The sequence below is a fragment of the Jaculus jaculus genome, chromosome 15 (assembly GCF_020740685.1).
Source record: "Jaculus jaculus isolate mJacJac1 chromosome 15, mJacJac1.mat.Y.cur, whole genome shotgun sequence".
Classification (NCBI taxonomy): domain Eukaryota; kingdom Metazoa; phylum Chordata; class Mammalia; order Rodentia; family Dipodidae; genus Jaculus; species Jaculus jaculus.
This window is the reverse complement of record NC_059116.1, coordinates 17,304,898-17,331,509: the sequence shown is the minus strand read 5'-3', so window position 1 is coordinate 17,331,509 and position 26,612 is coordinate 17,304,898. Positions and strand designations below refer to the sequence as shown.

Here is a 26,612-nt window from a genome sequence, read left to right as displayed (position 1 = left end):
CAGAGTATCACAAATCCATATGAATCAAGTTATAATTCACCTTTTATAAAAATCTTGTTATCACCACATAATGAAAAAGTAAAAATTGCTAAATATTTAAGAAATGCCATAGCATGTCTTAAGTGCTTCATTAATAGTAAATTTCCAATTTATTTCTCTCTATAATATATGTGAGGAAACACTGTATTTACAACCATTAACATAGGCTTTGAAATTGCTGTATCATTTGATCATTGCTTACTTGTACTAGAAAATGACATACATAACTAAATACTTTGAAATGCACTGTAAAAAAATATCATGTCCGTATATCTCTTTGACGGGTCTTCATGCATTTAGCATCTCAAAACCATGACAGGGATCTTATTTCCAAGACAAATTCCTCTATCTACTTATTCCTCCATGTATTTATTGTGGAACTAACCTTCTCCTATGAGAAATAAATAAGGAGGTTAAGGAGATGCTATCTTTAACAAATAGTTTCACCAGACTGTATTACAACATTATGAATGACAAAATAAATCCCTCCATTTTAAATCTACCATGATGTACATTTAACAAAATTACATCTACAAAACCTCACTGTATGCTCTCTATTATTCATACATAATAAAAATGTTAAGCTAAAGCTAGTGCAGGTCCTAAAAGGACAAAAGCTAGATAACAAAGGAACTAAGACTGACTACACTGGATTTCCAGAAAGCCTCACATGGTCAATAAGCCCCTCTATGACAAGAAGTGACTTCACCCAGTGATATGGGAAGACTGTAAACATCCCCAACATAAACTGCCTTTAGAAAGACCAAGCCCTCTCATGAGTAAACTATCTCCTGGAAAACACAAAGCCTATGTCAAATATTCTAAAATATTTGTCTTTATGTCACAGGTCAGTGAAGAAATGTATTCTCTAACAGGACCTGGCTCTCTGGCCTTCTGAAAGAACTCACAGTACATTTCCAAGGCTTGCCCATGAACTATGAGGCTAGCAGGGTGCATTCAGGATGGATCTTGAGAGACCAGACCGTCTGCGACTCTATGGACACTGTCTTGGAGAATATACAGAAATCGGAGGGGGAAAAGGATGAATGGGGATGGGCATGCCTTGATCTCAGCACTTAGGGAGGCAGAAATATAAAGATCACTGTGAGTTTAAGGCCTGAAACTACATAGTAAATTCCAGGTCAGCCTCAACTTGAGCAAGATCCTACATCAAACAAACAAACAAACAAACAAAACTTAAATAAATTCTGGCCAGGCATGGTGGTGCATGCCTTTAATCCCAGCACTTGGGAGGCAGAAGTAGGAGGATACTGTGAATTCGAGGCCAGCCTGAGACTATAATGAATTCCAGGTCAGTCTGGGCTATAAAGAGATCCTACTTTGGCTGAGGCAGACTGGGTGGGGGGTGGGGGACACAGACTAGGTGCTTTAGAAACTTATTTTCCACAAAGAGAGGAAAAGCATTTAGAAAAATAAATTCACTGCCAGAAAATATGAAAAATATCACACAGACTAGAAGAGTGGGGATGGGAAGATGGATCAGGGGTTAAAGGCACTTGCTTGCAAAACCTGCCAAAGCCTATTCAGCTCCCTTATATCCACATAAGGCCAGAAGCACAAAGTAGTGGGTGTGCCTGGAGTCCTCTGCAGAAGCAAGAGGCCCAGGAGTGTGCATTCACATTCTCGTTTCCTCCCTTTCTTTCTTCCTCCCTCACTCTGTCCTTGCAAATATATATTTTATTTACATGTATATGTGCATATACACATATGTTTATTTTAAAAAACAATAATGGGGTAGGGAAGATTAGAGGCTCCCCAGAGGAGGGTGATAGGCAGACGAAACCCGGACACAGAGCCATGAAGGAGGATGCCCGTGACAGGAAGTGCAAGTCTTGAGGTTGGAAATAAAGATCTGAGTGAACCCTGAAGGCACCCCCGGCCCCCAAATAGGAGCATGCTGAAGCTCTGTGACTTATAGACAGTAAGAGTAGATGTCATGAATGGATTTCTTTTCTTTCTTTCGTTTTTTTTTTTTTTTTTTTTGGTTTTTCAAGGTAGGGTTTCACTCTAGTCTAGGCTGACCTGGAATTCACTCTATTTCCTCAGGGTGGCCTCGAACTTACGGTGATCCTCCTACCACTGCCTCCCAAGTGCTTGGATTAAAGGAGTGAGCCAACATGCCCGACTAACAAACGCCAGATGCACGCACCACCATGTGTATCTGGTTTATGTGGGTCCTGGGGATTCGAACCTGTGTCCTTTGGCTTTGCAGGCACATGCCTTAACTACTAAGCCAGCCCTATGCTTATGATAGCCTGACATGCAAAATGTCTTTCTTAATTCAATTTGTAATCTATTAAAAGGAGATCCATCTCACAAATATCCACCAGTAAAGATAGGTAGTCAGTTGAAGGAAGCACAAAGGCAACTGACAGACATATGAGGCTTATGACCTGCAAGGGTAAATCAGAGAAGCATAGAGGAAAATGGGACAAGATCTGCTTCACAATCTCCTTCAGGCTACAAAAGGGTCTGGTGCTTACTGGGGCTCTACAAACAATTTCAGGCCAACTATCTAAGTGAACTACAATGAAGTCTCATTCTTTGCCATCATTTCAGGACCAGAGTGTGGAAAGTGAGAACCACAGCTGGGCTTCTAGGTCCTCCCGGCACATGGTCTTGGCCCCTTGCCTGGCTCTGTGTGTGTGTCACAAATCATGATTCCAAGCTCAATGGAAGAGTAGGACCATCTCTCTGCAGGGAGTTATGTGCACAATGGACAGGTTTACTGCTTGGGTTTCAGATCCTTTTGGAATTCTGAACATCTCAAGTTAATGTTTACAATTTCACACACTTAGAAATTAATTTAAAAAATGACCTTGGGCTGGAGAGATGGCTTAGTGGTTAAGCGCTTGCCTGTGAAGCCTAAGGACCCAGGTTCGAGGCTCAATTCCCCAGGACCCATGTTAGCCAGATGCATAAGAGGGTGCACACATCTGGAGTTCCTTTGCAGTGGCTGGAGGCCCTGGCGCGCCCATCCTCTCTTTCTCTCTCTATCTGCCTCTTTCTGTCACTCTGAAATAAATAAATAAAAAGTAACAAAAAAATTAAAAAATAAATAAGTAAGTAAATAAATAAATAAAATGACCTTATTAGCACAATGACGGCATGAGGACTAGATCCCTCAGCATGCTGTCTGAGGAGATCAGGCTTCGATACCATAGGCAGCTCTCTTAGGTATGATGACTTCTTGACATATATTTTATAATGTTACTAAAAAGTACAAAATGCCAAATACCATCAGATTATAAATAAAAACAGTGTCCACTTTACCTTTCCTTAGGCTTCAGTAGTCAGATCTACCATATAGAAAGAAATCAAAATGTCTCAAAAAGAAACCATGTCGCAGGAATCATAAATCTAAATGCTGTAAGGCTTCTCGCCAGCAAGCTAAGTCATCAGACATGGAGAATGATGGGAAGAGTTTGAACTCAGAGTGTGAAACATAATACGGATTGTCCATTCCTGCCCACATGGGTTGCACTTTGGGGTTACAAGATACCTGTGACGCTAAAATTTTCAGAAATAAAACTCTTTTTCATGTATATAACAGTAACCTAGAAGTCAATTAAGAGTTCATCATACTCAAAAGGTTCCTAAATGACACAGGAGTTCCTAAATAATATTCTGTGTTTTTCTAGTATTTTGGTTTGTGAGTATGGGGAAGGGAAAGGTTGTGACCTTTGGGCAAGCTGTGGTTTCTTATTACCCCTGCCAAAACAAGTGAATGTGGGCCATGCCTGATACACTGAGGAAGCAGAGCAAAGGACAAGGGGATGAGCATGAGCTAAGGACCCTCTCTTCTCTGATTTGCATAAGCAAAGTCAAGATTAAAATCCAAACTCTAACCAGGCGTGGTGGCGCACACCTTTAATCCCAGCACTCAGGAGGCAGAAGTAGGAGGATCGCCAAGAGTTTGAGGCTAGCCTGAGACTACATAGTGAGTTCGAGGACAGCCTGAGACTACATAGTGAATTCTAGGTCAGCCTGAGCTAGAGTGAGACCCTCCATTGGAAACAGAAAAAATGATGATGATAAAATCCACACTCTATGTTTAAAACTCGGGCGAGAACACTCAACAGCCTCATTATCAGCTAAGTAACAAGGGCCATGAGTTCTTGCCTGGTGCCACCAGGCCTCAGGCACAGCTCAGCTGAAGAATTAAGAGTAACCATTATATAGTCTATGGTGCTATCTTCAGAGATATTTTTGGTCTTACAAACACAAAGAACATTTGCTGCTTCTGAGTGAATAAACAGCAGTAAAGTTATATCAAAGTGTACATAATCTGTGTTTTCAGTTACTTATATAAGTTTCTTTTTTTTTTTTGAGGTAGGGTCTCACTGCAGCCACCAAGGCCGGCTTATAGAGCTTTTGATTTCCATATTACAAGAAAAGTATCATAAAAGGAAATTTTATATTCATTTCTCTCAGGTTTTATATCTAATGCTATATTAAAATACTTAAAAACTGATTTGCAGACTGTTCATTTTATTTATTATAAAGTTAAAAATCAACACATATCTCTCTTACACACAAAAATAAAGGGATTCAAAAATCTGCTTTATTACTGATTTTTAAAATATAAACATATGAGCCAGGCGTGGTGGCGTGCGCCTTTAATCCCAGCACTGGGAGGCAGAGGTAGGAGGATTGTGGGAGCTTGCAGCCACCCTGAGGCCCCATAGTAAATTCTAGGTCAGCCTAGGTTAAAGTGAGACCCTAACTCAAAAAACCAATACAGGGCTGGAGAGATGGCTTAGCGGTTAAGCGCTTGCCTGTGAAGCCTAAGGACCCTGGTTCGAGGCTCGGTTCCCCAGGTCCCAGATGCACAAGGGGGCACACGCGTTTGGAGTTCGTTTGCAGAGGCTGGAAGCCCTGGCGCGCCAATTCTCTCTCTCTCCCTCTATCTGTCTTTCTCTCTGTGTCTGTCGCTCTCAAATAAATAAATAAAAAATTTTTAAAAATATAAAAAAAACCCAATACATACATACATACATACAATAAACCTATGATGCTCATATGCAAAACTATGCATTCCCTCCAGACTTGGCACTACTTATCTCAGAGGTGGGAAGAGCAAGGGAGCCGACTGTGGTGCCGTATAGCTACAGATACAACTTCTGTTGCTCATTAAAAGAAGTATCTGAAGGTACCATCCTCCAAAGTGCTCCATTCGCTTCTCAAGTTTTATATTTCATATTCATATTAATCAAATAATTGAACTATATTTCATATATCCACGACATGAATCCTTGGAGCAATCTTATCAAGGTAGGAAGTCATGTAAGCCATGATTAGAGTCATATCCTAACATGGTGCTTTTCCTGATGTGCTAGAGTTCTCAGAGAGGATCTGCTGGTCTTGATTCACTGGTAGGGGCAGTTGGTGCTCCTGTTAGTGCCCAGATCAGAAAAATTACCCTCCCAGGATATACAGGCTATGGTATATTGTAAATTCTTTTTTCTTCTAGGGATTCTACAAAGTTCTGGGGAAAGAAAGGAAAGCTCCCTAAGCAACCTGTCATCGTGAAGGCCAAATTTTTCAGCAGAAGAGCTGAGGAGAAGATAAAGGGTGTTGTGGGTGCCTGTGTCTTGGTAGCTTTAAGCTACACAAGGAGGTTCATTAAATACTATCAAGTACTGAAAAGAAGAAGGAGAAGGAGGAAGAAGGAGAAGAAGAAAGAAGGAGGAAGGTGAAAGAAGGAGAAAGAGAAAGAAAAAGAACGAAGAAGGAGAAGAAATCATGCAAGCCAGGCTTGGTGGTACTCAACTTTATACCCAGATCTATGGAAACCAAGGTAAGAGGATCACTATGAATTCAAGATAATGAAATAACATAGTGAAAAGTCCGTCTGGGCTAGAGTGAGACCCTACCTCAAAGAAAATGTACTAGTAGTCATGCTAACAACTGGACATGTTAGGGATAAAAATTGAAAAGAGAGCAGGCCGTGGTGGTGCACACTTTTAATCTCAGCACTTGGGAGGCAGAGGTAAGAGGTCACTATGAGCTAGAGGCCACCCAAAGACTATGTAGTGAATTCCAGGTCAACCTGAGACCTACCTCGAAAAACAAAAACAAACCAAAAAAAAAAAAAAAAAAAAATTGAAAAAAAGCTAAATTTTTTCAAAGTAATAAAAAGTTATACAATCACTATCTTTTAAAACTGCCACAAATGGTGTTCGTAGACTCTAGATCATTACTGCAAAAATGAGATTTGTAAAATTTAATTGAAAGTTATTAGTCATCTTTATAAATAGACAAAATGTAGAACAATGAAAACAATGCAGGGTTTATAAGATTTCTAGCAAAACAGCTCCATGTACTAGTGAATGTTTCAACAATTTTTAAGTCATTCAAATACTACCAATGCAAGGCAGTTTCTTTGGGATAAAAGCCTCCATTTTAATGATTATAATTTAATAATTATATAATGGTACACTAAGTGATAAAATGGAAATGATGTAGGTTTTGCCCAGTAGGGTTACCACGTGAATTTCCGCAAGGCTGCAAGCACAACTGAGCGACGATCACTTTCTTGAACAAAGAAACACGTAAAGAGGCAAGACAGACAGCCGGGACGAGCACGGCGCTCACGTAGCTCCTACGAGCATCTTTCAGTGAAAAAGCGCCCCACAAGGTACTGCACTAACACGCACCAAACTAGACAAGGAATGCTGCTACGATAACATTTGCTATCTATATGCACCGTAACTGTAAGACACTTACGTTTATGGCCCAGACAACTGATTTTAATGATACTGCTTTTAGACAAAAAACAGTTCACGTGAAACAAACATGAAAGCTATACTAAATATCTCATTATTCCACACTAACCTGTTCTTACTTCTACCTATAAATTTTAAAGTTCTATAGAATCATATAATAAAATATATAGCTTTTAATTATGTAGAAAATAAAACACATTACTAGTTTCCCTAAATTTAATAATCACAAAGGCACATTAATGGATAATTTACAATAATTGTGTTGAGAAGTCTAGGTAACCATTGGCCCTGGCCTTGAAAATATTGTGTATGTGTGTGCAAAGGTCCTGACTGAAACTAAATATTCCATATCAATACTGATGTATAAAGTATTTAAAATAGGCTACATTTTGAGAGATGCCCATTACAGAGTACATAAAAACATAACCATAATTAATATCAAGAAGCTATAAAAGCCCCAGTCAGGAAGATTTCCTTTACTAAATTCAGCTCAGTGTGGCTTCAAGGTGAGAGCTTGAAAAACTCCCTTGAGGGCTTTTACACAGATCAGGAGGGAGCCTGCTACTAAAGCCAAGAGTCCTGAGTGTATTTTTGCCCTGAGCAGGTGATAATTAGCCTAATTAACGAAGTAGATCCTTGATAACTAGTTGGAAAAGAAAGTTAACCTCACTCATGCCAAAGCTGACATTAGCTTAACATTCAGGTTTTTAAAGCTGCAAAAAATATGTATGCCTGGTCCTTTCAATTCAATTCTGGAGTTGGGAAGCTTTTTGTTAAAGCCACTTCTAGGAGGACTTTTAAGCAAGTAACCCTGGGATGCATCTGAAGACTACCAATTGTGAGAACTCATTTTATAGCCCACATTCAAAGATTCCCAAGGCTGTGTCCTGTATGACTGGAATTCATCCTTCAAATTCATTCCTATGAAAAAAATCCTCTGTCAAGGAGATCATAATCTCTAGTCTAACTAAAACCATCACATATTTTAACTTGGATTTTCCCCACTATACCATATGTTCCATCTTAGTACTCAACAGGGACAGTAGCATAAGTCAGGGTTTAGAAAACTTTGTGAAGGGCCAGATGGTAAATGTTTTCAACTTGGAGCCAGATCTTTTGACACAGCACTCTATATCTCTATAGCGTGAAGACAAGAGTGTGCAAGACCACACAGGTGTGGTGAGGCTCCAGCTAAACTGGAAAACAAGTCTGTGTTGCTGTTAGCGGTCTTCTGGCAGTCCCCTGCTTAAGTGACAGGCTGTCTCTCCGAACTTCACCACTACAAATGCTCACTCCCACCTCTGCGGCCTCAAAGACAACAACCTGATCACTGAGGTTGCAAACTAAGGCCCATGAGCACTGCTGTCAGTATCTGAAAGCTGTCATTCCTCAACTAGTTTACCATTCTGGAAAGGCTTTTCAGGCTAGCAACAACAAGTGGAACAAGTGGAAAACAACAAGTGGAAGGAATTGCAGTACACAGGAAACACATTCGAGGCACAGGCTGCCACTCCCTTGCTGTAAACACTATCTTCTAACTGTGTCATGGGCTGGAGGCCTGGGAAGTGCAAATCCTTTAAATAAATGCAGAAGTCCTTGAGAACAAGACATGCATTGCAAAGTCATGGTTCTTTAGTCTGGGCTCAATAAAATATTATGGGTTCATGTTAAGTTATGAAAACACTGGATTCATGTAAAGAAGGCTAAGACTATAGTTATAAACATGGAACTAAAGATTAATTGTTAAAGAATGTATAAAGATAAATTTAAGTCACTATTCTTACTGATATACACAATTTCAACTGAAATAACAAGATGCAAGTAGATCCTTTTCTACAACTTCATCCAACATGCCCCATTAACTTGTACTCTGCCCATTCACAAAACATTCCTAACAATTTCCAAGTCACTATCATTGTAGACTTTACAACAATCAATCCATCAATAAAAGAGGATTAAGATACACTCTGTGTCTGGAACTGACCCATCCTGTGTATAAACCTATCAATAAATAAAAGACATGCATTCCTCCCCAAAGGGAGCCTATGACTCAATGATCAACAGTAATGGCAGGGAAATAATGAGAACATGCTCTGAGGGACATTATAGGGAAGTTTTAAAAGATGTTAGTTTTTCCTATTGATGAAGACAGAGGGAAAGTAAGTGGAAAAGCTCTGTGTGTACTGTGGGGCTTCAGGTAAGTCTGAAGGAGACATCCAAAATGAAAATGTAGTGAAAAGAAGAGGAGGGTCAGAACTCAGGAAAGGCAGTGGGTGACCCATGTAGGCAATGAGACAGTCACCTGACTGGGGTAGAAAATGTACTGCCCAGGGCAGAGAAATAGAGATCAGCTCCTGCGGTTCTCATAGCCAGGTTAGGAGTGTGGCTTGAACAGACATAAAAGAGCAGGCAATATTTCTTCTCACTGTTTTGTCTTTTTTCTTTTGATTTCCACTTTCTATCTCTTTTCTATGTTTACTTTTCACAATTACTTGTTATTTATTTTACAAAGAATGAAATGAACCTTTGGTTTTAAAAGGTGACAATGACCAAAAAGAATTGTATGCATGCACTGCATACAGGTCAAGAAAACCTACCTAGGAATTAGGCTGGTTTCAACTGGCTATCTACTCTAAGTAATGTAGAAACATCCAAAGAACACATACCTAAAGTGAATTCTCCCATACTTCTAGGTATGAACCTACATGTGCTACAAGAATGTCAGTTCAAATAGCTGACCAGGAACATCTGCATGCCAATGGAGAAATGTTTCATGATTACACTACCTCATTTTCTTTTGTGGACACAGTCTTGCTGTGCTAGCCCAGGTGGCCTGGAACTCTTGATCCTCCTACTTCAGCCTACAGAGTGCAGGGATAAAGACGTGAGCCACCAAACCCAGCCTGATGACACTATTTTAACATGGCAAGTTACTACTACATTAGAATAAATTACAAAATGTAACTCAGACGGATTTGGCTAATAAAGGTTGAAAACAGATTTACAGAAAGCAGAAATGCATGAATAAAAAATCCCCTTCAAAATCAAATTGGGGGGGGGGCTGGAGAGATGGTTTAGTGGTTAAGGTGTTTGCCTGCAAAGCTAAAGAACCTCAGTTTGATTCCCCAGGACCCACATAAGCCAGATGCACAAGGGGGCGCATGTGTCTGATGTCCGTTTGCAGTGGCTGGAGGCCCTGGTGTACCCATTCTCTTTCTCTATCACCCTCTCAAATAAATAAATAAAACTTTTAAAAAGTTAAAAAAAATCAAATATGGGAACATTTTTTCTTTGAAATTTTATAGAAAACAGATGCAATATATTAATGAGTTCTAGAAATAAGACCTGTCTCAATTCTAACAGCTTATCATAGGCACAACTCATTTTGTAAAAAGGTGAGGATGTCATTTAATAATGCTATAATAACATAATAAGAAAATGTTCGAGCTGGGAGTGGTGGCGCGTGCCTTTAATCCCAGCACTTGGGAGGCAGAGGTAGGAGGATCGCCGTGAGTTCAAGGCCACCCCGAGACTCCATAGTGAATTCCAGGTCAGCCTGAGCCAGAGTGAGACCCTACCTCAAAAAAACAATAAAAAAGAAAAGAAAATGTTTGATTACTGCTCTATAAATTTTTTAAAAATATTATTTTATTTATTTGAGAGAAAGAGGGAACAAGGGATGAAGGAGGAAGAGAGAATGAGAGCAAAAGATCTCCAGCCACTGTAATCAAACTCCAGACATGTGCACCACCTTTTGAGCACTTGCATCATCTTGAGCTTCTGGCTTACATAAGACCTGGAGAGTAGAAAATGGGCCCTTAGGCTTTGCAGGCAAGCACCCCAATCGCTTAGCAATCGCTGCAGTCCTAAAATTTTAATATCACAAATGAATAGCTCAGAAAAACATACAGCTACACAGAATAAATGATTCGAGTATCCACTTGCTAATAAGAAGCCTGATCCTTGCTGTGAAGTCAGTTCCCTGCAGAACACAGGTTCAGAGAGATCTGAGAAGAGTGGAGCGCGCTGCTGGGAGGAGCAGTTGAGCTGAGAGGAGCTGCAGCCGCCCTCTAGCTTCAGGAAGACAATGCAAGTTTCATGTGCGGTAAAACTTCTGAAGCTATTACTCACAGGAAACCTGAATTTACATCACATTCTATAGATTCTTGGTGTCTAGTACATAGGAAAGCAGAATTGCTTGTTTCACAAATGTTGGAAACAGAAACAACAAGAAAATTATAGTTATTTGCCAACAATTCCTACTACCTCCAACTCATCCATGAAGACCTGTTTTATATTTAAAGTATGGTAGTTTTACGAACGGAATGAATCAGCTAAAAAGGGGATCACGAATACTCTAAATCAGATCCACAATGTATGAGATGGAAAACTGCTGGTACAACAGCCCTGCTAGAAAGCAAGTCCTGACACCAATGTTCTCTACTCTGATCTTTGTACCTTAGATAAAGGACACTGACCGCCACTACTGAAAATGTGCCTTCACATAAGATTCAAATATGCAGAAAATTAAATTTCAAACACTGTAAGTAGTATTTCTACTTAAACAATTTTAACATATAAACTGAAAAAGTGTGTGTGTGTGTGTGTGTGTGTGTGTGTACAGACCAATGTACACATACTTTCTCTAAAAAATACTACATTTGTAATACTGAATCTTTGCACAGACCTGTGTCTTATGAGACTACCAAACTTTGTATGTAACTTTTCCTAATAATTTACTTCCTGTGAATATTGTGATAACTTTTTCTAAGCTTGAATACACTGGCCAACATAACCTCTCTGATGATGACTGTGTGATATACGGAGTGAGGAAGAACAGCTTTTCTAAACTTTGAAATGTCATTACCTGGGCCTCTGTCACAACCTTTGCCCTTTACCATGTCAGAATGAGCTAAGAAACTATCTGAGCTCAAGGGAAAACTGGTTGGAAGAGCTGAGATGGACTGCCCAGTGCCCTCAGAGTTCAGGACAAAATTGAGCATTTCTGAGACCTCACCCAGCACACAGCAGTTACAGTCCACTTTCAGAGTAAACGTCCTGGGGCGTCCTTGTGCTGGAGCAGCCCCAAGACACTCTTCTATTTTGGTAGCCCAATACAATGTAGTCACTAAATAACCCTCTATGGAACGCAGCCTGCTTTATTTCAGTCACAATGTTCTGACATACACATCCACATATCATAAGGGAGAGATTTGGTTTGCTCCTTTCTAAATCATAAATTTGAGGGAAATGCAAAGATTGTAATAGCATAAAAGTAAGTTTTTAGGGTTTTAAAGTTATCCTTGTTTTCCTCCTGAGATGAATTACTAAAGAGGAAACTAGCCACCACCTCATTGTATATGATACTTTCCTCCACTGTGCAATGGAGATGAGTTTACTTCCAGTATAAACTCTGAGTACAATTAAAGAACACATATATATGTGGATAGATACACATTTGAGGATGAATGGATAGGGAAAATTTTTTTTTTTTGGTTTTTCGAGATAGGGTCTCACTGTAGCCCAGGCTGACCTGGAATTCACTATGGAGTCTCAGGGTGGCCTCGAACTCACGGCAATCCTCCTACCTCTGCCTCCCAAGTGCTGGGATTAAAGGCGTGTGCCACCACGCCCGGCTGGGAAAATCACTTAAATGGAGTGCAAACTAATTGCATATTAACTTAGTTTCCTTCCAAAATAAAAGAGCAACTTAATGTAAATTGGGTATCTGCAACTGTGAGTTGTTTTCATAAAATTGATTTGCAGATTTCACCTATTTATCCATGTAGCAGTCAAGTTCACATTGCTGGGAAAAATTATCTGACCAAGAGCAGCTTATGAGGGAAAAAAAAAGGTTTATTTTGGCTTACAGACTCGAGGGGGAAGGTTCATGATGGCAAAGAAAATGATGACATACACAGAAGGTGGACATCACACCCTGGCCAACATAAGGTAAACAACAGCAACAGGAGAGTGCCAAACTCTGGCAAGGGTAAACTGGCTGTAACACCCATAAGCCCGCCACCAACAATACACTGCCTACAGGAGGTGTTAATTTCAAAATCTCCATCAGCTGGGAACTTAGCGTTCAGAACACCTAACCTTATGGGCACACCAGATTCAAACCACCACAATCCTATATTACAAACTATGATAAAAGATAAATCAGGGCTGGAGAGATGGCTTAGCGGTTAAGCGCTTGCCTGTGAAACCTAAGGACCCCGGTTCAAGGCTCGGTTCCCCAGGTCCCACGTTAGCCAGATGCACAAGCGGGCGCACGCGTCTGGAGTTCGTTTGCAGAGGCTGGAAACCCTGGCGCGCCCGTTCTCACTCTCTCCCTCTATCTTTCTCTCTGTGTCTATCGCTCTCAAATAAATAAATTAATTAATTAATTTAAAAAAAAGATAAATCAGGGCTGGAGAGATGGCTTGGCGGTTAAGCGCTTGCCTGTAGGACCCAGGTTCAAGGCTCAGTTCCCCAGGACCCACATTAGCCAGATGCACAAGGGGGCGCACGCATCTGGAGTTCGTTTGCAATGGCTGGAGGCCCTAGCATGCCCATTCTCTCTCTCTCTATCTGCCTCTTTCTCTCTCTCTCTGTTGCTTCTCAAATAAAGAAAAGTTAAAAAAAAAATTTAAAAGATAAATTCATATAGATATCTATAAACACTGCATATAGATCATTTACACTAATTTTTCCATGTTTAGCACCTCAAACAGAAGACCATGGGAATATTAACCGGTTATTATATGCCTTATAGCATTCAAAATATTAAACTAAAGTTCTTTCCAATATAATTAAGTGCACAAGCAAAGCTAACTGGGAGGATAGAAGTGACAAAGTATATTTGTGCTGGGCACTAAGTCTCATGTGAGGGAAGCTAAAACACAGAATTTACTGAAGGTACCAGAGGAAGTTAACAGCAAAAGGAAAGAAAGAGACTTAAAATATTTTATTTATTTGAGACAGTGAGAGGGAAAGGGAGAATGGGTATGCCAGGGCCTCTATCCATTGCAAACAAACTCCAGGCAAATGCACCACCTTGTGCATCTGGCTTACATGGGTCCTGAGGAATACAACCAGGGTCCTTAGGCTTAGCAGGCAGGTAGGTGCCTTAACTACTGAGCCATCTCTCCAGCCCAAAAAAGTAGAGAAAAAATAACACATCCCAATACCTTGCAAGTTTGGGATTTATGATAAAAATAAAGCAAATCTACCTAGCTGTACAATATTTAAATTAAAGTATTTTTAACAAAAGTTAATTAAAGGGCTGGAGAGATGGCTTAGCAGTTAAGCGCTTGCCTGTGAAGCCTAAGGACCCCGGTTCGAGGCTTGGTTCCCCAGGTCCCATGTTAGCCAGATGCACAAGGGGGCGCACGTGTCTGGAGTTCGTTTGCAGAGGCTGGAAGCCCTGGCGCGCCCATTCTCTCTCTCTCCCTCTATCTGTCTTTCTCTCTGTGTCTGTCGCTCTCAAATAAATAAATAAATAAATAAATAAATAAATAAAGTTAATTAAAGACCAGGCAATTATTTTTTCCTAAGGAAATAACAATTGTTTTGGCCCTAAGTAAAGACAGCAATGAAAATAACAGCAGGGCCAGATGTCAGTGGACGTGTGTTATGTACCTAGCTGGCTGTCTTGAACAGAACACAGCACTTGTGTGCTCACAGAACGCAGGGTCCCTGGGTGTCATGTCCTCTTGCCATAATGGTAACAGTGAGTTGCAAGACAGTGTTGGCTACAGAGAATCTGTTTGTGGCAAGAAAACACAAGATGACAGTCACACGACTCGAGGTACTCAAGTACAATCTCACCAGACTCTGCAGACTGGATGTACTCTCACTGAGGTCTGTCTTCATTTTACATGTCAATTCTCCAGAGGAACATTACCTTTATTGCCACTCACAAATTGATACAGTATAGTCTCTCATAAGTTTACTTTGATTTTCTCCACCCTCGTGTATGTGTATTCTATGAAAGATTCTAAGTAATTCAAGGAAATTTGTATTAATTTTTAAATTTTCGTATCCTTTGGAGTATCTATGCCATAGAAAGGACAGGAAAAGAGTGGATTTAAAAACTCCATATAATTTACTACTTTTATATACCTAAACTTTATTAAGGATTAAAATTATGGTATAAGTGATTCGATGAATTCCACTCCTAATGACATCTCAGAAAAACAGATGCTGGAATGAACTGCCATCACAGGAGTACTGCAGATTTCCACAACTGCACCAAATCTGTGTGATATGGGTGGCTTGTTCATTTTTCCACCTCAATTTCTACACTGGTCAGTCAAGTCAGAAATTATCTCCAAACTACAACTCAGTAATAAAACTTTACAACTGAGCCAGGTGTGGTGGCACATGGCTTTATCCCAGCACTCCCTCGGGAGGCTGAGGTAAGAGGAGCTATGTGAGTTCGAAGTCACCCTGTTGGACTACATAGTGAATTCCAGGTCAGCCTGGGCTACAGTGAGACCCTACCTTGAACCCTGCCCTACCCCACCCCCAAAAAAAACTGTACAACTGAGATCTCTTCTAGTTTTATGCTCAATTAAGACCCCTAACAACATGTAGTACAAACCCCAGACCTGAGAAGGCATGCCGCAGAAGCTATGGTTCTTGGGCAAAGAAGGTACTGAGGAGAAGTGAATCGAAGTACCTGCTGGGCACCAAGCAAAACACACGCTGATGGAAAGCAACTCTGCCCTTTGCACCTACAAGAGTACCAATGGCAGTAGTTTAGTAATATCCTGGAACACAACTTTCAGGAGACTGACTGCAGCCTGAATATCTCTCTGGTCTTTAATTGGTTGAGGAGGACAAAAACTCAAACAAGCAAAAGCTTCGTGTCACAGCTTAGGTGTAACTCAGTGGCAGGGCACATATTGAGCAAGTGTGAGGGCCCATATTCCATCCCAAACATCATTAACCCCTGCTCCCCCAAAAAATCAAATTATGTTGTAATATATCACTTTGTAACACTCTAAAACCAGATATTCAGATATGAGAAGGGTTATCACCACACCATAAACTTGCCCAGGGTTAGTAGATGTTGAACAATGTCGAACTGAAAACTTGTCAAGTAAAATACAGAGAAACAGACAACCAACCAGAGAACTGCTGTGATCTTGGGGGGGGGGGGGGGACGGGGACTTTTAGACTTGACTCCTTTAATCTCAAGTTTCCCTAACAAAAGATGGTTGCAATTGGAAAAGTTGAATGGTTTTATTGTCTTTTAAGCATGAAGTCTACATGAATAATTAGTTTATTGAACCAGAAGATAAATGTAAATAAATGAAACATTCCAATGTAGTTTACAGGATGACATTCAAATAGCATTCTTCTGAGACAAAAATTAAAGTTGGTGAGAGACAGAAGAGACACCTGTCCTCATGTATACCAATTACCTCAAACAGGATCTTGGGACTTTTGTTGTGTATCTCCAGTTATTTGATATTTGGCAAAATAAACAGATTGATCATAATCACTTGTATCTATTGTTTTCCAAAAATAATGTGAAATAAAGGATGAAGGGATACAAATTACCAATAAAAGCCCAGGTAAAAGACAATTGGAACAAGGTATGGAGGTACACAACTTTAAGCCCAGCACTTGGGAGGGAGAGGTTGAAGGATTGCTATGAGTTCGAAGCCAGCCTGTTTCAGGTTAGCCTGGGCTAGAATGTAACCCTACATCAAGAAAAAAATAAAAATAAAAAGGTAAAAAGATAACTGGGAAAATTCCCTCTGGGAACAAGAAAGGAAAAATACATTGTAATTATAGTAAGGTAAATATGTCTTTTAGCTGGTTGAGTTTTACAAAAGTTGAGACAGGTATGACTAGGAATTAATATCATGGACAAGATAAAAAGGAAAATTAGCAAGTTAAAATGAAGATCTTAAAGGCACATAAAATAATACTATCTTACGGAAATTTTTAAGATTTCTAAAGTTAAGATTATATCCAGGGAGTATCAAAGAAAATAGTATTCAAATTAGTAACTAATAAAATGTATATGTTTAAAATCATAGAAAACTTCACTCCCTCATCAAACACCAATGTGAAAAGATTCATACTTACCTCTGTGATATGAAAGAATTTAAAATAAAAAACTCCTTGTCAAACCTGTTAATTTCACCCCTTTAAATGCTTATGTTTATACCCATGTATCAAAGCTCCTGTCACATTTTGTGAGAGAAGCTTGTTTTTCACATGGCTTTGACTACTGAGAGACTGAAGACTCCTCCATCCCAATGCTGAGAAGAACTAACAGATGAGTGTTTACACTAAATGAGATGTCTGCCTCGGAGGCTCAGAGACCACTGTCGAAGATATGGTGGAAGAATGTAAGAACCAAAGGACGGGGAGGAGTGCTTTGGAATACTGTTTTCCACACACAAAGTGGCAGTTGCATTTATAACCTCACATTGATGGTCTCTGCCTTTACAAGAATTACATATGTGGGTTGAAAAGAAATGACATCAAAATAGAACAGGGACTAGTTAGAAAGAAGGGATTAGGTGGAAAGGGTACAAAGGAAAGCAGAGGAGTGGGTAGTGATAGAATAGATTATGTATTTTTTTTATTTATGTATGTATGTATGTATGTATGTATGTATGTATGTATGTATTTGAGAACAACAGAGAGAGAAAGAAGCAGAAAAAGAGAGAGAGAATGGGCACGCCAGGGCCTCCAGGCACTGCAAATGAACTCCAGATGCTTGCACCCCCTTGTGCATCTGGCTAACATGGGTCCTGGGAAATTGAGCCTTGAACTGGGGTCCTTAGGCTTCACAGGCAAGTGCTTAACTGCTAACCCACCTCTCCAGCCCGATGCATGGTTTTAGAAATAGTTTTAGAAAAACTTCAACTTACTCTTAAGAGGACTCAATTGACAGAATCTTAAATGTCTGCATTCATCAACATATCACTATTCACAGTAAGGAAATAATAAGGTGAAATGCATTTTAAAAGTTAAAAAAATGAAAGGGCTGGGTGTAGTAACACATGCCTTTAATCCCAGCACTTGGAGGGCAGACATAGGTGGATCACTAAGAGTTTGAGGCCAGCCTGAGATTACATAGTGAATTCCAGGTCAGCCTAGATTAGAATGAGACCCTACCTCCAAAAAAAAAAAAAAAAAAAAAAAAAGGATGGTCTGGAGAGATGGCTTACCGGTTAAGCGCTTGCCTGTGAAGCCTAAGGACCCCAGTTTGAGGCTCGGTTCCCCAGGACCCATATTAGCCAGATGCACAAGGGGGCGAGCGCATCAGGAGTTCATTTGCAATGGCTAGAAGCCCTGGCTTGCCCATTCTCCCCCCCCCCCCTCGCCCTCCCTTCCTCCCTCTCTCTCCTTGTTGCTCTCAAATAAATAAATAAATAAGAATGAACAAAAAAAATTTTTTAAATAAAAAAGGAAAAGGTATTGTATGTAATACACATATAAAAGGCAGTGAAATAACTTTATCTACAGAGATACTGTATTATCCATATAGTTGAATCAAATAGAGGCATCTTAAATAACATCCTGCTTTTGAATACAATTTTTCAATGGTTATTGACATGATAGTCAACGCATTTTTAGTAGCTATAGTTAGACATGATATAATGTGTCCATTTTCTGCAGTTATAGATAGCCAAGCTAAATCAAGTTATTTGTGTCCAGAGCATGTTGTCTGTTGCTCCAGGTGAAAGCAAACGCCGAGTGAGTTCCTCTGAGCCTCCCTGCCCATCACAACATGAATGACTGACACTAGCAGAGCCTCCTCTGTGCCTGTCTGCAGTTAAGTGATGTCACTACTAGAGCAGACAAAAATAAGTAGATTATTACCATAACTAGAAGCAAACTAAACATTTGGATTTTTGCATGGACAGATTTACACACTGTCTGTCAGATAAAACACAGTTTGCCTGCTACTTGCACAACAAGAATGTGCCTGACAGCTTCCTCCCAGGTTTAGTATCTGATTACATAAATAGGCCATTCCCCACCATTCCTAAAGACTGACAGTCTGTCTTAGTTTAAAGTGCAATTTCAGACTATCAGCTTTTCTGTCTTGCACACCAGACTGATTAACATCAGAGTACTTGTTGGAGGTCCAATCAGTTTCCAATCCCAGAATTCTAGACATGAGAGACATGGACAGGGGATTGCTTCTGAGACATATAATGAAGGGTAAGTCCTTTTAGGACTTTTCATGTGTACATGTTTGTAGTAACACTTCTGAAATAATTCCAAACTATCACTGTGTAAGTTGAGCTAATGGTTTGATCTATACAATTAAAAAGGAAGCAAGAGAAAATACAGCATTCATCATCTATCATTATATTCACAGCTGCCATCCACAAGTAAAATAGAAATGATTTAGCACAATCTTATAAAAGCATGGCATGAGAAGAAATGTTTTAGAAGTTATATGTCGGGCTGGAGAGATGGCTTAGCAGTTAAGGCACTTGCCTGCAAAGCCAAAAGGCCTAGGTTCAATTTTCCAGCACCCACGTAAGCCAGGTGAACAAGGTAGCACATGTGTCTGTAGTTCCTTTGCAGTGTCTGGATGCCCTGGTGTGCCCTCTTCCCTCTCTTCCCCTCTCGCCCCCCTCCCCTCTCCCTTTCCCTCTCTGTCAAATAAATAAATAAATAAATAATCTAAATGAGAGAAGTCATATGCCACTGATTACCTTCTTCTTTGACTTCTTTGCAGAGTCAACAAACTGAAAGCAGAGCCTGAAACATACTTCTGGCAGCCCATAGAACTGTCAGTAAAAATACACATATGTGTATCTGTATAAACACTATGAGCCTGCTAAAAATGGAGGATTCAACTTTCCAGCTGTCTCAGCCCTAATAACAATAGTACTAACAGGGCTGAGGTTCTGCAGTTTGGTAAAAACACTTACAAGGAATCCTGGGAGAAGCTTACTTTTCTAATCATAAGTATATACTTCCCAGCTCATACAGGCAGATGAATTCCATACAAATGAAAACATTTAAAGTAGTTAGTGATCAAGACAGGTAAATTTCCATGGAATAAGAAAAAAAATAATCAAAGAGGATAAAACTGTCAATAATCTCAAATGGGCATTACTAAGCCTCGTAACTCTAATATAAAGAAATCATGTTTCTCGCTTTTGCAGGTCCATACTGCTTAGAGGTTGCTGGCTGGATAACAGCTCAGGTGCTCCACTATTCACGTGTGAAGTAAGCCTTTACTTTTAGGCCAGACTCTGCAGCCTATCCTGGGAAGACCAAGACATACAGAGGTCTCATCCTCAACGTATGTTGTATCTGACAGAGAGAAAGACAAGTACACACATAATTTGTATTTCAAAGTAGTAATTGTTCTATTCTCAGATTCAAAAGTTCATGTTCTTGGACTTGAATCACCCACATTCTCAGAACAATGCAGTCAAAGCCACCCTACACCCTTCTACTAAAAAGCTGTTGACTTTCTTTTAATCACCTTCCTGCTTCCTTACAAAATCCAGCTCCAGCCAAATTAATGACTTTGTAAAACATGCATAAAGTCCGCATTTATCTAAAAATGGCTCCTGTGATCCTGTCTCCTTCCAGAGGAGCCTATAAACATTTAGCTTAAAATGTCGTACTGCCTACAACCCCAATGCAGCTTGTCCTTTTCATTTGTTCCTTGACACCAGCACTAATGAACTGTCATAGGAATAGGTTTGAGAATGACAAGTGGTGAGGGAACTTATGGTGGTAAACAACTGGAAATCACAGACATGATATTGTTTCTAGTAATTTCAGCTATAAGTTTCAAACATTCATACCCAGACAAACCAGATGAAAAATGCTGCTTCAGGTCAGGCCTGATGGATCCCTCAGAAATATCAACATTATTGCTTTTATTTTATTATGTACCACACTTCATAGCTGTAGACTGTGGAGTACAATAAAAGCTCCACTACACAGCTTAAGTACATATTAAACAGGTCAAAAGTTACTGTGACAAATAACTTGCTCTTCTTGGAGACCATTAATAACACATCTTGTTGTTCATATAAGGACATTATTTATAAAAGATGAAATGGAACCAGTGGGGAAATGTACAGAGGTTTGAAATCTTTTACATATCTGGGTTTTCCTTTTCTGCTTTCTTGTGTGGGTACATAGTTATTTATTATATCTTTATAGTACCCTATGCTTGGTGATTTTGAAAGACCTAGTACAAAAATTGAGATTAAGAAAGACAAGTGGAAGGCCACAGAACAAGAGTCAAAGTAGCGGCGTACTTCGATCCTCTGCTTTCTGAAGCAATGATCACTTGATAGTTCTCACGTGGGTCCACAGGAAAGCAACAGAGAAACATGTGCCTGTTCTCTCCAAGACTGATGAGAGTAAGTGAGCCATGTCATTCAACGATGCTAAAAGCTCAGGCAAGGCCCATTTTTGTGGAACCGATCAGCTGGGTGTGAAGATAGCCACTGCAAGAACAAGAGGTAAGAAGAGGACAAAGAAAGACAAAAGTAAAACCAGTGCTACAGGGTTTCTGGTACCTGTGCAGGTTTTGTTTTTGAGCATTAAAAGTAGAAAAGAATTCTTTACATTAAAAGATAGCATTTGTAGGCTGGAGAGATGGCTTAGCGGTTAAGCGCTTGCCTGTGAAGCCTAAGGACCCCGGTTCGAGGCTCGGTTCCCCAGGTCCCACGTTAGGCAGATGCACAAGGGGGCGCACGCATCTGGAGTTCGTTTGCAGAGGCTAGAAGCCTGGCGCACCCATTCTCTCTCTCTCCCTCTATCTGTCTTTCTCTCTGTGTCTGTTGCTCTCAAATAAATAAATAAATAAATATTTTTTTTAAAAAAAGATAGCATTTGTGTACCTGTTAAAGAGTAAAAACTGTTTTATTATTTCTGCTGCCTATGAGAAAAATTGAAATGAGGAAAAGGGAAGAAGGGGGAATAACAACTTCTCTACTAATATAATACCAAGGAAACTAATGACTATACAAGAAGACATCATCTATATTTGCTACCAACATTAAATATGAGAAAATGTAATTAAGGAACAAAACTATATGGACAGAAGGACTTACGTCTTCAGTTCATTATGCTTGAAAAGAATGCAAGCTATTTTGTGAACTTAAACTTTTTTATATTCAAAAGTTTGTCATTACTGTAAGGCAAATTAACCTTCTTAGAGGTTTCTACATGAGAATTAAAAAATTCTATTTTTCAAACTAACAATGATTTATTTGCTTTTCCAGAACTTACTACCTACTTCCTATCACAGGAATCTAAATAACTACCATGAAACATATTCAGTAAGAATTGGTCTGCCACAGCACCCTGCTCACTGCCTGGCACTTAACAGGTGCTCAGTAACTTGAAAGAATTGAAATAAATTGTTTTATTTTGGTATAATAGCAAGTTAAGGATGTTTGAAATATGTATAATCAATACTGAGGAATATAAAGTATCTCAAGAGCTACTAAGTATAATCCAGAGTTGTGAGTTTTCGCCCCAAAATTAGCAGGAAGAAACAAATTATTCTCAACTCACAGTGCTGTTTCAGTCATCTGAAACACGTCCAGTGTTAGCATCTGATGTGACTATAGATACCCATCGCCATGGGTGCATATGAAACACTGTAATTGGTTTAAATCGGCCTTGCCCATCTGTCTTTAATACTCTTATTACAAGGCAGTAAGCAGAGAACTATTAGAGCTGCGGTATAAGCTGTAAGATCTTTACCCGTTCTTAAATCATTTAAAAATAATGAGAGCTTTAGCCTTTATCTAATTAACGAGTGCCTTCTTTGAATTAGAAAAACTGTATCATTTAGCCCACGGTTGTTTAGTAAATTGGCTTGGTGGCATGTAAGCTAATCCAGGGTAGCAGTTCCAGGGTCTTGTTCCCGGCTTCTTATTACGTGAATTATAATTCAATGATCACCTTAGATCATGGGCTATTCATAAATCAGAAGCCTGACATCAGATGAAAAATTGTATTAATATATGAAACTTATTATATAGTACAAACTGCTCTCTTGATAAATTACATTGTTCAAACTTGACAATGATTGCATTTAAAACATTATTCCTGTTTGCTGTTTTACAGACTGAAACCTCTTCATGAAAAATTTACAATGCTCCTCTGTGTTTTGGAGTCAGAGGGCAATAGTAGCAAATGGCGACAGAAACCATACTTTAGCTTCACTGGCAGCTCCGGAGGACAGAGCGCACTTCTGAGGGTGGGGAGGAGAGCCCTCGGCTGCGTCCTCCACATCTACACCCTGGCTTTGTGAAGATACTAATTGTCCTCACCAGCAGAAGCACTGTAAATAATAAAATTTTAATTTCAGCTTATTGGATTGCTTTCTTCTTCTATGTAGGTGTTTCAAAGAAATTTATAGGCATAAACGTTTCATAGAAATTTATAGCATAAGAGAAAAATATAAAGGGGCAAACCCGTGAAGTTTAATTTGAATTGAGGCCGAGCTCCTTAGATGATGCGTTATGACAAATGCTTTTCGCCAAGGCTGACTGGGTGACTCAAGCTGTAGTTCCATATTATTTACATTAATTACATGAAGGCTGCTTTGTTAATGGTACACTCTGGTGTGGGTCGCAGCATGATATGCTAATGATCTAAGAAAAATCTGCATCTCCAATATTTATGATAATTTGTAATAGGAAATGGGCTTGCTTTTATTTCTTTCTCTACACTAGAAGAAAAAAAGTCAGCACAGAAAAGAAGAAAGGAAAAAAGTTCTAATCACCAGGACATCTAAGTGCTATAAACAAAGGGAACATTTTCTTCTTGTGAGGGACGCTGTCATAGCCTCTGACAAAGTGCTAACAGGGCAGTTCTCCCCATGCCTTTCAGTCTGGGTGAGGTGTGTATCAAGTTGAACAGGATAAAGCACAGAAGTAAAGAATGACCTCTACTACCAAATATCTTCTTATTATGTGTTCCTGACTTCTCTAATCATAGCCACCACAAGAAAGAAGACATGCTTCAAATAAATCTAGTTAACTTACTGTAACTTGCATTCATTATAAGAAAGTAGAACATATTTCCTAGAGTGTATCTGTTGTTTTTATAAAACTACATAACTTTGGAGAAAGTTAAGGTACTATTCAATGATGCAAAAACATAAAAAGTTATAGATAATGAATATTTGCATATTTTATTCATTGTTATTATGTTATTCTTTTTATTATTGTTGTTTTGTATTGGATCACATTCCTGGATATTTCTTTAGCAATATGTATCAAAAACATATTCTGGCATATTTCCAAATTAATAACACCTATTAGAATGAAAGGTGCCATGTAAATGTACACTGGGCTATAGAATATAACTATGAAGAGTCTTAGGAAAACCCTGGATTAGACACTTTTACAAGTACGTTATGTCAAGGCTGGACCCAAGTTCTTCAGCCTTCTAATGGGGTTTACCACTTTTAAGTTTATCATTTGTATACATTTCTGAGACAATACATGATATTTTTCTAAAAGAAGAATGTGAAATAGAGTGTCTTCAGAAAAAAAAAAAGAATTCAGAAATGACAAAGTATAAAATCCCTGAGAAGAGAGGACATCATTGCAATCCATGAGCAGCTTCTGTAAGGTCACACTGCTCTACTCTGGTACTATTAGCCAGCACGAGGACGCGGCCACTTGTGTGGAGACGGCAAGTGTGCAGGGAGAGGAGCAGGACGCCATCAAAGGAGTGTACGGCCCTGTCTTCAGCTGAGGGGGGCTTGCTCCTCCATCAGTTCTCCCTCCATACTAATAGTGGACATTTGTGTGGACTGCACACGCACTCGATTGTATGTTAAGTCATAAAAAGAACCCAGTGAATGAAAAATACATTAAATGACCTCAGGAAAGACTGTTAAGTGGGAACAGATACTTTTCAAAAATCTTCAGGGAAAATTAATGGATCACTATTCAATGATAAATAATGCTTAAATTTTTCATCATTTGATGAGAAATAGCACACGACTGCACATGCTAATATTTCAATTATATATTCAAAACCAAGAAAATGAAAAGTTGGTGGCACCTGTGAAATTATCAATATTTGTTACAACAAAACCATAATTTTTTCAGAAATGTTTTCATCTCCATATACGCAGTTCAAAAATTGCAATTAGAAGACATTCACAAAGGAAATACTATAACCAAAGGCCACTACAAGATGAAGGGATTTATACAAATTATCTAATCCAACACACCCATTACAATTCCGGCACAAAACTTCAGGTCTTTCATATTCATAAATTGCTAGGCAGAAAACAGCAGTTCTTTTGAGCCCCCTCCTTGGAGTTCTTTTAGACATAACACTACTCTGCACTCCGGTGCTGGGTGTAGGTAATGTGGTTCTGAAGTGGGTCATGTAACAAAGCCACCTAGATAAGGGTGGGCCAAGACGATTTTATTCATTCATCCACCAAATGATTACAGACCTCCAAATACATGACAGGTAATGTCATGATGTCTTGCAACTAAACGAATTTTTTTAAGTTATTTAAATATGTAGCATGGCCTCCACTGATCTCAGTGTCATCTGCCTCCAGGAACTGGTCCAGTCCAGTCCTGTTCACAGGACCACTTGCTCTCATATAAACCTCTGTGTGCATTCCCAGCAACCCACTGGCCTTTGCTGCATATCAAACTTGAAATCTTGGTATTCTGAATTTCCAGGCAGAAAGCTTGGCAAACAGACTATCTTGCAGCAACACACATAAGTAACCCAACAAATGATTCATGCTGAAGCAGAAAAGGGGCAATTGTGTGGCTGGTTCTGTACCAAGTGCTACATATTCATGGGCAGGAAGGAGCTTATACTGAAGCTTCAGTGCTAAGATCAGGTCAGATTCTTCTTAATTCCACAGAGAACCAGAGATGCAGTTCAGTGGTTCACCATTTGCCTAATATGTGTCAGGGCCTGGATTCCATCCAGCACTAGTAAACAACAAAGGAAGGACTGGAGAGATGACTTAGCAGTTAAGGCACTTGCCTGTGAAGCCTAAGGACTCATGTTTGACTCTCCAGATCGTGTGTGAGGCAGATGCACAAAGTGACGCAAGCAAGCAAGGTCACATATGCGCACAATGGACACACTTCTCTGGAGTTTGACTGCAGTGGATGAAGGCCCTAGACTGCTAATTCTCTCTCTCTCATACAGAAAAAGAAGAAAAGAGAAAGACACACACACACACACAAGCTATGAAAAGAACTATATGCTGAACCCAAAACAAAAATTCTAACAGTTAAGCCTAATTAAGCAAAGACACAATGTGGCCCCTATAAGATGTCTCTGCTAACTTGGACAAGTCAATTTAGGTGTAGGATGTATCTTGATGGGAAAATAAAACCACAAATAAATGAATGCACAGAAAATAGTATCTCCTCCTAAGAACCATGGTTCAACAAACAAAAGCTCCTCCATCCGTTAACTGGAAAGCAGTTTCCAATGCTTTACTCTATGAAACATGAAGGCCTTAAAGGTGTACTCAAAACCTATAGTATTTGTGCACTGTTACAGAGACAATGGTGAATAAGCCAGGAGCGCTCACTGCAAGCTCTGACAATGCAGGTATGATCAAAGCTTCGCCTCTGGAGTACAAGCATGTGAAAGCTCTGCACACTCTTTTTCCTTTCCAGAGGAAAAAGGTGGGCTTTTCACCACCAACAAACACCTGCCAACACAATTTACATTTGAAAAATAACCACACCTTCCTTTCCCTTAGGCAACCATACTTGGGATTGAATGGTGGTATTAATTAATTTGACCAATTCATTAAAGGAGAAGTTGTCTGTGAAATTAAAGAACAAAAAAATATCATAT

The 26,612-nt window shown here is 39.5% G+C and overlaps 1 protein-coding gene and 1 non-coding gene across 2 annotated transcripts in view; one reads left to right on the top strand and one right to left on the bottom strand.

The window, feature by feature from the left end:
- The window catches only part of Znf407 (zinc finger protein 407), a 416,446-nt gene that overhangs the window by 164,366 nt on the left and 225,468 nt on the right, over window positions 1-26,612 (bottom strand). The gene's annotated exons all lie outside the window — the stretch shown is intronic.
- On the top strand, window positions 5,351-5,481 carry LOC123455201. The gene has a single exon (XR_006633748.1). It is a non-coding gene; the product is annotated as a small nucleolar RNA SNORA3/SNORA45 family (small nucleolar RNA).